At 40.5% G+C, this 15,353-nt stretch overlaps 1 long non-coding RNA gene across 1 annotated transcript; it reads left to right on the top strand.

The window, feature by feature from the left end:
- The first annotated feature begins 13,035 nt into the window (after positions 1-13,035).
- Positions 13,036-14,118, top strand: LOC310637342. Its single transcript, XR_014491915.1, has 2 exons — positions 13,036-13,801; positions 13,875-14,118. It is a non-coding gene; the product is annotated as an uncharacterized lncRNA (long non-coding RNA).
- The last annotated feature ends 1,235 nt before the right edge of the window (positions 14,119-15,353 follow it).

The following is a 15,353-nucleotide window of genomic DNA, read 5'->3' as shown; positions in this document are numbered from 1 at the left end:
TTCTATGACAAACACCCAAACAGGCCAAGAGACAGCCTTTAACCTATGCTTCTGTTTAAATTGCAGGACTACTCCTTTCTGTTAAAGGGGTGCGGATGTCAACGCTGTGACAACTGAGAATCAGCAGCCATTTTACTTTTGCTTTTAATGTCCCTTTTCTGTTCTTTTAGAGTTCAGATGTAGAAGGTGGTATGGGTTAAATGCTTGAGAGTTTAGCTAGCCATAACAATGCAGAAGTGTGGGAACTCAAGGACATTGTCTGATAAGCTTTTGGCAGGCTGAGAAGCTGGAGAGAATGGGGAATGTGATTTATGACCACTTTGTGGGGTGGGAATTGCAACTTGTTACTTTGTATCTGGGGAGAGGGAATCTCAGTCTTGGGTTCAACTATGTAAGTGCCAATACTTTTTTTTTCCTAATAAAATGTTCTTTAAGGAAGAATTATTGCCTTGAAGTTCTTTTACTGGTTTCATCTATTGTAACCATGACAATTACACTGCTAATGCAAAAGCCTAGTTTGAAGCCAGTGATACTGACACCATCTTGCCAGGATGCTGAAAGGAAACAGCACATCATCATCATCACTCTACAGAGCTGTGAGCAAACCTATGGAAATTTTCAGATGGAAAGTAAATCTTTAGTTGTAATTAACAAGGATTGGCTTCTCCCTAGGAAGATATAATCTGCTCCTACCTTCGCTGATGCCAACTGGACTCCTTCTGTCAAGATTGGGATGCTTCAGAAGCAACTTGGCAGGAGTTCAAGTTGTGGTTAGCTGGGTGTTACCACAACTTGCCACTGGATATTTTCCTTTCCACTCTGCCCTCCCAACTTTACTTGGCAGAAAAGCAATTGCCAATTGCTTTCCTTTCCATGGGTAGCTCTTATTGAACTCCAGTAACCCCCTGGGTCAGAAGGGACGCGGTGGCTCAGTGGGTTAGGACACTGAGCTTGTCGATCAGAAGGTCAGCAGTTTGGCGGGTCGAATCCTGAGTGCCGCGGAACAGAGTGAGCGCCTGTTACTCGTCCCAGCTTCTGCCAACCTAGCAGTTCGAAAGCACGTAAAAATGCAAGTAGAAAAATAGGGACCACTACGGTGGGAAGGTAACAGCGTTCCGTGTGCCTTTGGCGTCTAGTCATGCCGGCCACATGACCACGGAGACGTCCTCGGACAAGCGCTGGCTCTTCGACTTTGAAACGGAGATGAGCACCGGCCCCTAGAGTTGGAAACGACTAGCTCGCATGTGCGGGGGAACCTTTACCTTTACCTTTTAACCCCCTGGGTCAGCAGTATCCTCTGCAATGGGGCCAGAAGCCATGCTCTGCCACTGCCATTTTCTCCTCCTGCACTCTGCAGTTCAGTCTTACCAGCATCAGGTAGAGGATATGTTGCTCTGCCTGTGCTGAGGCAGCTGGTGAAGCCCTGGCCAAAATGGCCATTGGAGGAGGCAAACTGCTCACAAGAGAAGCTGAATGGATAACCACTATGCCCCTTCCTCCCGTGAAATGGATGGATGTATTTGGGAACTATAGGCTGGATGATTTTGGATGTGGGCCATATTCAACCCATAGGCTGTAGGTTGCTGAGCCCTTCTCTCTCTCTCTCTCTCTCTCTCTCCCTCCCTCTCTCTCTCTCTCTCTCTCTCTCTCACACACACACACACACACACACTATCTATCTATCTATCTATCTATCCATCTATCTATCTATCTATCTATCTATCTATCTATCTATCTATCTATCTATCTATCTTGGTTAAACTAAATGTGAAATATATATTTATGCATGCAGATTAATCAGCTTTGAAACCATATTTCCTTCCCAAAATTTTCCGTTTTAGTTTTGTAAGTCTTCCTCAGGTTCTCTTAAACACATTTTCAGAAGCATGGTGGTTACCACATTTATCTGACATGAAGAACTTTGCTACTTCAAAATCTGACAGAAATGCATTTTCAAAAAAAATCTCTTTCTTTGAGCTACCTACTTTCCACAGGTCATTGCTGTTTTAAATAAGTTCACTGGTATATAATTTCATCTTGAGGTAGTGGGAAAGTAAGTAATTCAGAGAAGAAAACACAGTACATTTTTAAGTCACATTTTCACTTGTAAGATAAGACTTAATCAGGCAAATGTGGTTATTGTATTGTAACCATATGGCAACAAAAATTAGACAACTCCAGGATAGTGATCATTGACCCAGATGAGGGAGCTTTTCTGCATCTGCACAGTAACCACTCAGAATGCAAAGATTTGTTTTAAAAAATATATAAACTGCAGCAAGCTGCAGCATTGTCTAAGGCTCTAAGCCAACAAAGGTTGAAAAACTACTTTCAGACTAGAGTAGGAAAAGATGGGTGGAGGTCAGGTTCACAGTAAGCCTAAACTGTGTGGAAGATGACATTCATTTCTGCCCTGCAGAAATATTTTGGATTCAGATGGTTTGCACTGTTCTTCAGGCAGTGTATGAGCGAAAATGGATCCTCTGCCTTATTTATGACAGCATTCTCTGTTGAGAATCTGAGAGGCTATGGACTAAAGTGGATCCCTCTGGAATAACTCATATACATGTATTTTATGCATTAGCACACATTAATGATTTTGTCTGAATCATTAAACCAGCTTCATCTTTTATAAGGGTTGCATGACATGGGGCAGAAACCACATTGGTTGCTTTCATGCTTTTGTGGGAAATGAATTCAGTTTAACCATTCTTTAACCTTCCTAGACTTCTCAATACCCACTGATATCGCAGAATCCTTTTCGACTACTTGGAAATTGGAAATAATATAAAGTATTACAATGTTAGGGGAAGATCCATTCAGATCCACTTATTTATTTACTTATTTATTTATATTTGGAGGCTGTTTGATTCCCAGTTACTCTGAGCGACTTCCCTACTCAAAAATAGGAAATTAAAAAATGGAAGAAAAAGACATCTACGTGCAGAACAGGCAAGCTGATACAGAAAACTAACAGAGGCTCATCAGCCATTCTAAACCCTGACTAGAGAGTGAAGACAAGTTTTCAAACATTTGCAGAACAGCTACAGGGTGGGAACCATACAGGATGATGCCATTCCTGAAGTTAGGCACCAGGATAGAGAAGATACATTTCCTAGATTTCAACATATGACATTAGTGTGCCCACTGACATTACTGGATGAGCAGAGATAGACATTTTCTCAAATAGCCAGGCTTTGTGCCATGAAGAGTGTTACAGATGAAAATCGGCACCTTGAATTGCACATGGAAGCTAACTAATAACCAATGCAACTCACAAAGGAATGGTGACACGTGGCGCCTCAGGACTTTCCTTTCCCATATCCCAGTTTACATCTATATGAGGTTGGTGGGAGAGAGCATCTGCCAGTTCAGGAAGACATATCATCAACATACTGGGAATATCCTATTGTATATTTCTACCCTGGGGCCAATGGGGGATGCAGTAGGAATTATGTCTCAGGGCCTAAAGATAGTCAAGATATAGAAAAAGAGAAAATCTTTTTGTTCAGTAAACTACCTTTGTACTTATATTGATATGATTTTAAAATGCCCTGTAAACCGCCCTGAGTCCTTTGGGAAAGGGCGGTATATAAATCTAATAAAATCTAAATCTAAATCTACTTATGCCAGTTAGGACTTTCAAAGGTGCTGGACTCCCCCAAAGAAAGCAGGTTTGCAACTTGGCGGCCCTTCTGGACTCATGTCTCTACTAGAAAATCAGATAGAATTACTACTTTGAGGATGGTTGCTTCAATCTTTGCCATCCCTTTTATTTATTGTAGTCTACATCAGGGGTCCCCAACCCCCTGTCGGGGCCGCAGCATGCCAGCAACTGGTCCGCACAAACAAGCAAAGCCCTATCCGCGGGATGCAGGCAGCATACAAAACCACACACCCTATGGTCCGTGGAAAAACCTCCTTTTTATGGAACTGGTCCCTGGTGCCCAAAAGGTTGGGGACCTCTGGTCTACATGGATCTCGCTTTGAAAGGCACCCAGAAACTTCACTTAGTCCAGATGTGTTTCCAAGTGCAGTTCAAGGGGCTGGAAGCTACCTTGAAAACCCTTTAAAGGTTGAATATCTGGGAGACCAGCTTTCCCAGATAGACTCTGCTTGCCTGCCTGCCCGCTCCAGTTGGTCAGAGAACACATGCTAAGGACTGCCATCTACCAGGAAATGTACTGAGAGAGGGCCATATGGCAGATGTGTAGGAGCTCCTTTCCTATAGCTCTTTTCTCGTGGCATTCTGAAACATAGTTTTTTTAATAAAAAAAATCCTCCAAAAGCCCTGGTTGATCAAGTTGTTCCTGCCAAATTTAGCTTTAATGTGTGTGTGTATTATTTTGTAATTACTATGGTATTGCTGTATAGTTGTTTCTGGACACTGCCTAGAATCTGTTTGGACTGAGGCAGTGTAAATAAACTGAACAAATGAGTTAATAAACAAACAAACAAACAAACCTAGCAAAATCTATCAGCTGCTAGAATGCTCAAAATCAAAGAATTGTTTCTCACACTTCCATGTGTGATAAAAAGTAAGTATGTCACAAAGTTATTTCATTTCACTTACTGATAGTAAAGAAACAAATGCCAGAGTAACCAGAGATTGCCCTTTGCATCCAGAATAATTGAAATGGAGATGCCAAGAAAGCTAAGAGAAAAAGCAAGCAAACATTTTCAGATAAAGTTAGGTTTAAACCAGTATGCATGCTTCTCTTGGTCTATTTTCTTTTCCTATTATAGCTTCTTATAAGATTCTTGATCCAAAAGAAGGTCTTCCTAGACTGCACAGCCATTCAATTACAATTAATTACCACAGGTATATTCAACCCCAGAGAGAGGTGGAAAGTATGGAGAGGGGAGCTGGAATGTCTTAAAAATGTCTCACCCAAATTTCAAATCCCATGAAGTTCTTTTATTAGTTAAATATTTGCCAGCTACCATGAAATTTCAGAGTGGCATACTGATATATTTTATTATTTGGGAATAATTCATTGGTAAGACAAGGGGCAAATCTGATAAAGTAGCTATGAACTCACCAGGAAGATGTAGCTACGCCACCATTTTATTCCTGCCAAACTGCAATATGATGATATTATCGTATAGAGAGCAACATTTGTAAAATTACCGATAAATATATGTTAAAATTATCTTTCATTGTCAAAAAGTGCTGTAAAACTGGGGTTGAGGCGAACTAGCCTCTCAGTTCTCATGCCTCTATCTGTACTGAAAATCATCGTCCAATTTCTTATATTTTCAAATATGGAAATGTGAGTTCTTTTGGTGCTACTTTTCTTCCTGTCATTGTCCTCAGCTTCATTTGACAATGTTGTTTAATCCAACAGGCTGTAACAAGGGATCTGATTCTGTCAGTGGGGTTGGAAATAGCAGACAAAAATGGTGCTAGAGAGAGGAGTGGCACTGGAGAGGACAAAGACCTCTGAAAGCAGTTAAGCAGTGTAAATGTTTATCTTTTTATATCTCATTTACCTGCATGCAGTCTGTTAATTGAAGATTAGCCTTAAATTAAAGATGGGCTTCAAGATCAGAAGTGGTCTTGTAGAGAGTTCAAAGTACATTGAACTAGAATACAAGCACATGTGCACACACACAAGTTTTCATCTCATGTTATTTAATCTTTTACATGCCTCACTGCCATTCCAACACAATTGCACCATAAATACATTCATCATTCAGCCCACCTCTTCTTTCATTCCCATTCATCCTTTCCATTTTGTTCCCTCCACCTATCCATTCACAAAGATACAAGCATAAAAACATGTCTAATTCTCTATAACTACCTTCTTTCTGGTAAAGCAGAAAGGCAAAGGCAAAGAGGGAATGAGCAAAGTTGTCACTGACAGTTCAGTAGGCTTTCTTATTTTCTGTTAAGAGGTTCTGCTTTCTTACTGATCAAGACAACAATCTAGCTAGGTTGAAGGTACAACTTGGGAGGAAGGGGAGTTCTAGGTTATATTCATGGCACTCCTTTTAATGTTGGTACCCCAAGGTTCTGTCTTAGGCCCAGTACTCTTCAATATCTTCATAAACAATTTAGATGATGGGCTAGAAGGGTAATTCACAAAATTTGCAGAGGACACCAAGCTGGGGAGAAGATAGGTTCAGTTCGTATTGGCAGGGGGCAGAGATCTACCCCGAGGCCCCTTTTTTGTGGGGTACCTCAGGGGTTGGTTCTCTCCCCCCTCCTGTTTAACATCTATATGAAGCCGCTGGGTGAGATCATCCATGGCTTTGGGGTGAGGTATCACCAATATGCGGATGATACCCAGTTGTTCATCTCCACCCCGAGCCAACCCAGTGATGCCCTTGACGTGATGTCCTGGTGCCTGGAGGCGGTGCGGGTCTGGATGGGAAGGAACAGACTCAGGCTGAACCCCTCCAATACCAAGTGGCTGTGGATACCGGCATCTTGTATTGTCCAAAATGTTCCATCTCTTTTGATGGGGGGGAGGTACTGCCCCCCTCAGAAAGGGCCCGCAACTTGGGTGTCCTCCTGGATTCACGGCTTAACTTGGAAGACCATCTAACTGCTGTGACCAGGGGGGCCTTTGCACAGGTTCACCTGGTGCACCAGTTGTGCCCCTTTCTGGACCGAGATGCCCTATGCACAGTCACCCATGCCCTTGTCACTTCTCACCTGGATTACTGTAATGCTCTCTACATGGGGCTGCCCTTGAAGTGCACCCAGAGGCTTCAGCTGGTGCAAAATGCGGCCGCATGGTTGCTTATGGGAGGATCTTGATACTCCCATGTTACACCACTCCTGAGCGAGCTGCATTGGCTTCCGGTTGCCCTCCGGATGCGATTCAAGGTGCTGGTAATTACCTTTAAAGCCCTAAATGGCTTAGGCCTGGGGTACTTGTGAGCCACCTGATGCCATTGTCAACCTCCCTTCACCCGGTTCATTCCCACAGAGTCGGCCTCCTCAGGGTTTCGTTGGCTAGGCAATGCTGGCTGGCGACCCCCAGGGGGAGAGCCTTCTCTGTGGGTGCACCTACCCTCTGGAATGAACTGCCTCCGGAGCTGCGGACAGCCTTCGATCTTTCCGCCGTGACCTGAAGACATGGATGTTCCAACAAGCGGGCCTGGACTGCCTATGGTTTTAAATTTGGCTTTTATTGGGTTAAATTCTTACATCCATTGTTTAATTCTTTTTAAAATTTTGTACTTTATGTTTTTTAATTTTTTATTGTTGTGAGCCGCCCTTAGTCCTTGGGGAGAAGGGCGGCATATAAATTTAATAAAAAATAAAATAGAAATAAAAATTATATCCATAAAGATCTTGATAGACTTGAACATTGGGCTCCATCTAACAAAATGCAATTCAGTGGTGAGAAAAAGAAAGTTTTACACCTAGGCAAGAAAAAAACCAAATGCACAGGCATAGAATAGATGGCACCTGGCTCAACAGTAGTAACTATGAGATGCATCTAATGCACAGCCACTTAAGTTGAGCCAGCAGTGCATTGTAGTTGCCAAAAAAAGCCAATGCAGTCCTAGGCTGCATCAATAGGAGGATAGTATCAAGATCACATGAAGTGTTAGTACTGCTTTATACTGCTTTGGTAAGACCATACTTGGAATATCAAGTCCAGTTCTGGTCACGGCAGTACAAAAAAGATGTTGAGATTCTAAAAAGAGCACAGAGAAGTACAATAAAGATGATTAGGGGCCTGGAGGCTAAAAGATATAATGAACATTTTAAGAAACTGGATATGTCTAGTCTAACAAAGAGAAGGACTAGGGCTGACATGATAGCAGTCTTCCAACATTTGTGAGGCTGTCACAAAGAAGAAGAACCTATTCTCCAAAGCACCTGAGGGCAAGACAAGAAGTAACAGATGGAAGCATATCAAAGAGAGAACCAACCTAGAACCAAGGAAAAAAATTCCTGACAGTAAGAACAATTAATCGGTGAAATGGCTTGCCTTCAGAAGTTGTGGGTGTTGCAACAGTGTAGATTTTTAAGAAGAGATTGTCCAGAATAGTATATGGTCTCCTGCTTGGGCAGAGGGCTGGACAAGATGGCCTCCAAAGTCCCTTCCAAGTCTGTTATTCTATATTCTGTATAGTGTATTCTGTATTCTTTCTCTTATTTTCCCCACCTCAACTTTGATATTTCCTCACCAAGGGTACATCTGAACCTGGGCCTCCCTAGTACCAGTTCCATCTCATTAAGGTAGCATTGCTATCACTTTTTCTTCATTGCTGCTATTGGTATTCCTGTGTAATATCAATTTATAAAATCATTTCTCTACCATCCCACTTCCAACAATTGAAGGCAGCATACAAAATTATTAAGATTGTGAAAATAAACCAATGTCAAGCTATTTTTAAAAAGCTCAGATCTACTGTCCACATACAGACTTGGCACCATATGGTCTTGACAAATGTGTGAAAGCAGTCATAATGAGACTGCCTGCATCTCAAGATACTTCTTGACTACTCAAGGTACTCGAGGTACTAATACTAGTCTGGAGGCAGGGCTGGGAAGGTATGTTCTGGCCCTCTCCTTTCATTCACATAAATTGGGAATCCTGTTGAATGCACTAGTTAGGCTGATTCTGGTTGAGAGGGTAACTCCTATGATACGAACAGATGCACGGCTTGTATTGAGCCTTAGATGATGCCCCAAATTGGATTTCCTTTTGTTTTAAGGTACATGATTACTACAACTGCTCTGAGATGACATTTCCATTTAGGATGAAAGTTAGAACCAGAACATTGGATTAATAAAGACTTTTGTCTAATCTGATGTAGTCATTTTATGTGAGTTTTTTCCTATTGTTTTTAACTATAGGTGGAATAACATCATCAATTCCTATAGTGAGCTATCCAAGATCAGTTGCAAGATTTTGCTCTCACTGGGTCAAAAGATCTTGGATTTTCTGTAGATTCTGGTTAGGTGCAATTATATCATTTTGAAAATCTTAATTAATATTTATATCGGAATTCCAGCCTCCTTTAAAAATGCTTCTGTTCCTTAATACTGTAGTGTTTATAACTAATAGGAGCCTTGTTGTGTGTTATGTTCATCTTTGGGGGTTTTTTGTCATATATTTTTATTTGTTCATTTGACCATAATTTGAAACTCCATTTCAGTTCAGAATAATTTTCACATTTAAATCAAGAAAAACAGTCTCAGCTATTCAAAAATACTGTACCTACTTTCTTTTGGCTGCAGATATTCTAATAATGCCTGGCTGAGTTGGCTGAAGATCAAGCATGATGCTTTCTTGGAGAAAGGCCATATTTAAAATTTGCATCAAGAATGAAATAAATGCTCTTGCAAAAATCTGTCAAAGCAAACCAATATCCATTTCATCTCAGTTTTCTTAAGAAAAGTATCTTATATTAAAATTACTAGAGAGTTAAATCCATATGTAAGTGTTCTTCTCTAAACTAGGAAACTCATTCAACACAAAATTTAAGACTCTTTTCAAACAAAAATCAAACGTGTTCCTTTTTCACTGACTCCTCTATTTACAGAGGAGAGGTTTAAGCTTTTGATCTTGGACTTTATTATCAACAGCAGCCTCATGAATCAAAAAACTAGAGGGAAGCAGGTTATTATCTTACCTGCTACCCCTAAATCAGGGTCATTTATTAAATTAAGCTGAAATGCTTTACTCCCTTCAGTCTTTTATTTCAGTATTATACCTAGCAGGTTCCATCAAGAAATCATCCTTGACTATATGTTGCATAGGATTGACATTAAGGCTTCTATGAAAACTTAACCTTAGTTTTCTGCACCCTGGTACTCTCGAGGTGTTGAGGAGCATTGCTTTAGCTTCTACAAAGAAACAAGGAGGAAGGAGATTGTTGAATAATGATTTCAATAAAATACCGCCGCCCCCCCAAAAAAAACTTGACAGGGAAAGCAAAGTTAATTCCTTGCCCTGAAAGTTCCACTATTCATTATATGAATGGCCATGTAGTCTGTTAAAAGCAAGGGCATTGCTTTAATACCATAAGTACTAGGACTTCTGGGGGAAGCCTGTCTCTGTCTCTCCACAGCAAAAACCAAAGAACCAGTGAGTAGACCAGTTCTTTGCAATCTCTCTGGACAAGAGAGAATGGGAGATTGTCCACATGTGCTCCAGATAGCTCCTCAGTGGTCTTCCACTGGTTTCAGTGCCAGGAAATGATGGGATTGGCCTCATGCTCACAACTGTATCTAATGGCCTACTTCTCTTTCATTATTCATATGGTTGAGTAAGGACATCTCATGGTTCTCTTTGGTATTCTTTTAAACAATAAATGCTTTCTTAAAGACAGAGGAAGCATGGGTGAAATGTTCATTAAGCAAAGTACAGAAAGCCCTCACATTGTGAACCAACTGGGACCAGAATTTCCATTGCTAAGCAAAGTGGTTTCTAAGTGAGCCATGCCTGATTACAAATTTTTTTGCCATTGTTATTAAATAAATCACTACAGTTGTTAAGTGAATCATGCAGTCATAAAGTGAATCCAGCTGCCCCTATTGATTTTGCTTTTCAGAAGCCAGTTGGGAAAGGTACAAATGGCTATAACATGATCATGGGATGTTGCAACCATCATAAACACATGCCGGTTGCCAAGCCTCTGAATTATTGCTATGTAACTATGGGCATGCTGTGACAATTAAAGTGTGAAGGCTGGTCAAAGGTCACTTGTTTCACTGCTGTTGTAACTTTAAATGATTGCTAAAATGAATGGTTGTAAGTCAAGACTATCTGTATACAGTTTGGTATTTTTTTAATATCCCCAATGAGTGATAACATCAAATTTCATAATGATCAAATACACCATTTGTTCAAGATGATGAGTCTAGTGTCATTTCCCCAGAAGTTCATCTCTAGTTTAGAATACTGACTATCCAGCAGACCAAGTCAAACCATCAGCAGTTCTTTACTGGTGCACCTTTCCAGGGTCAGCCTTCCTATTAAAATGTTAAGCAGCTAAGTGAAAGATAATGAATTGCAAGTTCCTCACAGTTGTTTCTTCTTGGCTGTTCCTGTCTACTGAAGGATTGAGCTGAAATAAATTCACTGTACAAGCCTTTTGTCTCAAAGGCATTTTTGATTTCTGGAATGGGGACAGTCCACCATCTTTTGTTATGTTAATTCTAGTCCCTTTCAACTAATGGAACTAAAATTGATAATAATGTAAACTACATATCAAGACTGCTTGCCTAATCAGCCTTCAGTTTATGCAACTATTATAGGTAACGGTTGCCTTGTATACCCGTATTTTGGGCTGTTTGGTTCAGATAAAAGGGTCAGTTGAATTTCCAATGGCTCTTTTCTATTATGAATTGAACTGTTATGGAGTGCAGATCAGGCACTCAAAGCTATAATTTCCAGGAGGCAGATGAATCAGAACTGAAAGGGCAGTTCCAGAAAAACAAACAGGTTTCAGCCAGAAATATGTACGGAAAATGCAACAAATCAACTCTGAACTACATCTAGAATGAATTGTACAAAATTTGCTCATTAATACAGAGAAAAGTAGCCTTTAAAAGCTTTTAGACTTTATATACTGACTACTTGAATATAATGTCATATGACTGGGGGGTGAGTGGGTAAGAATCAGTGGTGGGATCCAGTCGGTTCACACCACTTCAGCAGAACTGGTAGCTAATTTTTTGTTGTCCAGGCCCAGAATGGACTTCCAGAAGCAACATCCACACAGAGAACCCACCACTGGTAAGAATCTATTATGAAACTTACATTCCCCTGAATTTTCAAAAGAAGTATTAAAACATTAGATTTGATCCATGGATATAAATTATAAAGTCTGAAACAGTACAGAGTTACAGATATTAACATGCAAATAGTGATTTCTTCTTTAATATCTCAATATTACCTTCTGCAAGGTTCTTTCAGCAATAGAAATTATGCACACATGTGTATATGTTTCATACGAGCTCACCTGAAGTCCCGGAGAAGCCTTCTGTTCAAGGGCCAGTCACAAAAGTTGAGGCAGAGGAACCCATAACTCCTCAACTCAGTAATCGGAGGAGAATTATAGACCTGTTTGGAAAATGGCATGCAGGAAATAGATAGCCCAATGCCTTCAGAAATAGAATTAATTTCTTACTCATCATAAAAAATGAAGGGCAGGCACTGCTTATGAATGCATTTATAAATCTTTTATTTCCAAAAGGAATACAGAATGTAGAAAAAGGGATGCTTTAGTTCAAGCACTGTTCAAATGGACAGTAAGAATTAGGGAAAGAGAAACAACTTCTTGAATAAGGAAAAGAGCATGCAAAATCAAGATGAGTGCCATCACCAGAAGTTTAGTCTAAGAGTAGACTTAGTTAATCTAATAACAATTGATAGGAAGAGTATGAACTACTGAGATGCAAAAAAACAAAACAAAAACCAGACTACCCTCAAATTCTAAAATATGGCTTTATCTATTTATTTATACAAGAAGCCTTACTGTTAGACGTACAAATATAAAAGGTAAAAATATAGGTTAGAAGGAAAAATAGAAAAGATGGAGATGAATTAAGTCCGGAACAAAGCTGTGTATAAGAAGCAGACAATTTGTATCAAGTTTAAGTCAGGCTGATTTTCCCTTCCTGTATTAAATAGCACTTTTGTCATAATTGTTCCTGAGGGTAACAGATGAGACCAGATGGGTCTTCTCATTTTAACAGTCCTTGGCTCAGTGATAGCTGAACTAAATCAACCAAGTGTTCTCTTTCATGGTAGAGATGGAGGGTCCAAGCACTGAGCTTGCAATCTGTTTTAAAGTTATTTCTGGGAAGCAGCCTTCTTGTGACTGATGGCAAAAACCAAATATTAAATTCAAGACACCACATTAAACCACAGTTATAAGTTGTCTAGAGAAAAACCCATTACTGTCTATTGTGCTAAGTCAGAAAGCATGGTTTACAACAGTGTTTTTCAACCACTGTTCCACGGCACACTAGTGTGCCGCGAGATGTTGCCTGGTGTGCCGTGGGAAGAATTGACCTAGGAGACAGCGGTGAGAGGAGGAGGAAGAGGAGGAGGAACAGCCACGGGCGGAGCGGTGCTGCAAGACTCTCTGGCGGGGAGCCTTGGCTAAGCTGACGGCCCTACTTTGCTGGAAGCAAAAGCCCGGGAAAAGAAGTGGGCTCGACCTCTCTAGGCACCAGGGCTCCACGGCAGCGTAGCTCCGCCCCCTTCTCTGGCTTCGGAGGGTCTCTTGCTGAAGAGAGAGAAGCTGGGGAGAGGCAACCGGCTCGCTTATCGGAAGAGGACGGACGGGCAGCCAGCCCGGCTCGCCTGAGCTGTCGCGTGGTTGGTTGCCTGCAATGTTCGAAAAAGCTCTTCTTCCCCAGCACGCGCCGCTTACTCCTTACTCCCCGCGTGGCTGAGGATGCGAGACTCCCGCCTGGTCGGCTGCCTGGTTGCTCGCCGCGACCCCTCGCCCCAGCCCGAAATAGAGGGATCTGACCGCTTCGCTCTTGGAGGCTTCGCTTGCGTCTGAAAAATTACATGGCTGATTTTTTTTAACCTGTCCTTTTGATACATTGCATAATAAAATGTCCTTTGGACCAAAGCAATTAAAAACCTTTGGGGTTCCCCCCCTCTGGAGTGAAGTGCTTTTGATGGTAAAGGTGAGAAAGAAAGAAAAAAGGAAGGGAAAAAAGGAGAAAGGGGGAAGGGGAAAAGGGAGGGAGAAAGAAAAAAAGGAGAATAGAAAAGAAAGAGAGAGAGAGAGGAAGGGAGGAAGGAAGGAAAAAAAGCAGGAAGAAAAATTAAAAAGAAATGCAAGTAGCTTCCAGTTTCCACAACAAGTAGAAAGCAAGAAATTGAGAGAGGGAGGGAAAGAAAGTGGGAGAGAGAAAGGCAGGAAAGAAAGGAAGGAAGATAGAAAGAAAGAAAGAGAAAAGAAAGAAAGAAAGAAAAATAAATGAAGGAGAAAAATGCAGAAAGAAAAATTAAAAAGAAATGCAAGTAGCTTCCAATTTCCACAACAAGTAGAAAGCAAGAAATTGAGAGAGGGAGGGAAAGAAAGTGGGAGAGAGAAAGGAAGGAAGGAAGATAAAGAAAGAAAAGAGAGGGAGGGAAGAGAGGGAAGGAAGGAAGAAAGAAAAGAAGGGAAAAAAGAAAATACAGAAAGATAAATTAAAAAGAAATGCAAGCTTTCCTTTTCCTTCACAGCAAAAACAAACAAACAAAAGCCCCAAAATAAAATAAAATAAAGAGGCTAATAATAATAATAATAATAATAATAATAATAATAATAATAATAATAATAATAATAATAAGAAGAAGAAGAAGAAGAAGAAGAAGAAGAAGAAGAAGAAGAAGAAGAAGAAGAAGAAGAAGAAGAAGAAGAAGAAGAAGTTGGAAGGGACCTTGGAGGTCATCTAGTCTAGTCCAACCCCTTGAGAACACAGGCCATCCTCAACTTACGACCATTCGTGTAGCGACCGTGGGGAGGTCCAACGGTGTGGAAAACGGTGGAGTGCCTCATGATTTTTTTCATGAAACAAGTGTGCCTTTGCCCAAAAATGGTTGAAAAACACTGGTTTACAAATCACAGTGGCTACATTTGGTTAAAGGACAGATCGCAAACAAGGAGATCCTACATCTTTGTGCACCTAGTCTAAATAAATTTCCTTTCTGTTCCCTACCCCCAGGGATTTCCAAGTGTTATAAGACTTTCTGTTTCTAATTATTATTTATCTCATTTTGCTACTTCAAACTAAACTGGCGGTCTAATTTTAACTGTATTGTAATGTCTTCTAATCCACATTCCAGTCACTCAAGATAATCTAATAAAAGGTTTGAGAAGGCTGTACTTTCAGGTGAAGACTCATAAGATGGTTACCAGCATTTTAATGGAATAATCATATTATATAATAATGTAAATAAGAGTTGGGTTTTGAAACGAAAACAAATATGACAACAATAATTACAAATCTCTATTTTAAATGCAAGCCTATTAAGTGGCCCCCAGCCTAAAACTGGTACAGACAAGCCAAATAGTTTCTTCTTCAGTGAGACAAATATATCTTTATTAAAGGAGATATAATGAAGCATACCTATTTGGGCACCCAATAACTGCCGGAGGATTTAGAGGTACATTTCATTGGCCCACATTTTGTTGGCCCACACACTTCAAAACAGAAATTATCATGTTCAGTTCAATTGGTAGGAGCTCTGGGAAAAGATTCTTAAAAGGCAGACACTTTGCCTAGAGACTTGAGAGGCAAGATATCAATACTAGGATATCTTGGATCAGAGGGTCTGGTTCAGTGTAATGCAGATGTATTCATGCTACTTGTAATTAATTGATTTTGTTCAGATCTATCTACAATTCCACGGAGATACAGGACAATC

Source organism: Vipera ursinii (assembly GCF_947247035.1).
Source record: "Vipera ursinii genome assembly, chromosome: 3".
NCBI lineage: Eukaryota > Metazoa > Chordata > Lepidosauria > Squamata > Viperidae > Vipera > Vipera ursinii.
This window is presented reverse-complemented; position numbering and strand designations above follow the sequence as displayed.